This window comes from Setaria italica, chromosome V, assembly GCF_000263155.2.
Source record: "Setaria italica strain Yugu1 chromosome V, Setaria_italica_v2.0, whole genome shotgun sequence".
Lineage (NCBI taxonomy): Eukaryota > Viridiplantae > Streptophyta > Magnoliopsida > Poales > Poaceae > Setaria > Setaria italica.
The window spans coordinates 8,644,475-8,646,628 of NC_028454.1; positions in this window are offsets into that span (position 1 = coordinate 8,644,475).

A 2,154-nucleotide genomic window follows, 5' to 3' on the forward strand; every position below is an offset into this window, starting at 1 on the left:
TGCTAAAAGTGTGCTAAAAGTGAGGTGCTAAAGTTTAACACCCCTTTCCAAACACCCCTATCTCGTTAGCGGTTGAGGATTGCGCGCGACGACCGACGAGTGGCACGCGGTGGGAATGGTAACTTCGAGCGGCGGCTGTGAGCCCAGCGGAGCCGACCGTTCGCGTAAAAAATAATAATAATACTAAGGCAACGTATCAGGACCAGGTGCAAACTAACTAATCTGTGCAAATTTGGAAACTAGAAACCAGAATCACAGGATGACAATCCAATGGATATGGTGAGAGGTGAGACTATTTTACGCTTAAGCCCCTGCTGCCAGCCTTTTTTTTTTCTAAAACCCCCTGCCCCTTCCGATTCCATCAGGCGATTCCACCGCCAGGCCCCCTCGCGAGGGCCGCCAGGGGATTCCGCTGCCAGGCCCCCGTCGCCCCTGCCCTCGCCAGCCTGGTCCCCGTTGCCCCCGCCCGCTTTCTGGCCGTCCAACGTTCGCCAGGCCCCCTCGCGAGCGCCGCCAGGCCCGTCGCCCCTACCAAAAGCAGTATGTAGAATCAGTTTGCTACATTTTTATGTACCTTTTTATGTACTTGAAGATCCCAAATGCAAATTCAAGTCTTGCACAGCAGTTTGAATGCAGGTACATCCACTTGTGCATGCAGAAGTTCAGTAGCAATGTGGTTGAGAAATGCCTGAAAGTGTTAAAGGAGGCTGACAAGGCGAAGATCATACTCGAACTCCATGCCATGCCATGCCACAATTGTAGCAGTTGCTTCAGCACCCATACGCAAACTACTTAGGACCAGTCCATACTGCAAGAGGATGTACTCTCGAGCTTTGCTAAAGAAGTGATGAACTGATGACAGTTTGTCAGCATGTAACAAGAGCAATTTGTTGTCTTGTGTTAATTTTGGATTTCAAAAGGCATAAAGATGATCACAAAATAGATGTGTATAATTAGTATTCTTTGGTCATGCACTTCTACCTGTACCTGTACTTCACACACTGCTTGTGTCTGGTGTTGCATAAGCCATCTGTGATGGATAAGTTCAACTGAACAAGCCTTTGCCACAAACTATCTTATCTCTGATGTTTTGTTCTCTAGTTTTTTGTCAGATTCTTAGCATCGACTGATGCAAGGATTCCCCAGTTTTTTGTCAGATTTGTGCATTAGTTGGTGTGTAAGTGGAAATACAGGATAGTAATGACTGATGAGCATTGGTCTTTCAGGATCTTGCTGAATTTCGGATGTGTGTATGTTCCAAAATTATGGCATTACTACAACTGTTTTCATTACTATAACTGTTCCACGAAAACGAACTCACACACGAAAAAGAAAGGTCACGAAAAACAACTCACACACACGCCGGAGCCAAACAGGACCTCGCAGATGGCCGAACGCACACAAAAACGAACTTGGCGAGCACACCAGGTCGAGCAATGGCCTTGATGGTGTGGGCCGTGTCCTGGCGGAGCTTGGAGTCGAGGACGGCGAGGTCGACGCCCCGGCCCCAGTCGCTCTCCACCACGTCAACATCGAAGCTCAGGCGCTGCTGATGGTCAATCCACAGCAGGCTGAACTGGCCGATCAGGAACAACATGATGCGGTCACCCAGGGACAGCGTATTCATCAGTGCGCTCTCCTACGCTCCCGTCCCTGCAACGCGAGCCACGACGAGTGTGCTCAGTGCTCACACGATCGAGTTGCATCGGCATCTCTCCATGAACACAGGCAGATGAAGAAGATTAAGGTACCAGTGGTCGGGATAATGAAGGTGGTGCTGGTGGTGGTCTTGAAGATCTCCTTGACGTCCTCCAGGAGGATCTTGGTGAGGACGGCAAGGCCGGTGAGCGGTAGTCCTCGTTTCGGCGACTCGCTCACGATGGGGCACGCGAAAAGGAACCTGGCGGCGCACTCGTGGCTCGCTCGGTCGCGATGGGAATGGTGTGGCAGAATCCCTGTGGGCACATGCTAGGAGGCAGGGAGTTTTTAGAAATAAAGGCTGGCAGGTGGGGGGATTTGAGCGCAAAATAGTCCCATCTCTCACCCATCCATTGGATTGACCTCCTGATACGTTGCCGGCCAAAATAGGCCGAACATTTTAGTTTACATTTAGATCCAACAACACACACACAAGAATCCCGCCCGGGGGGGCGG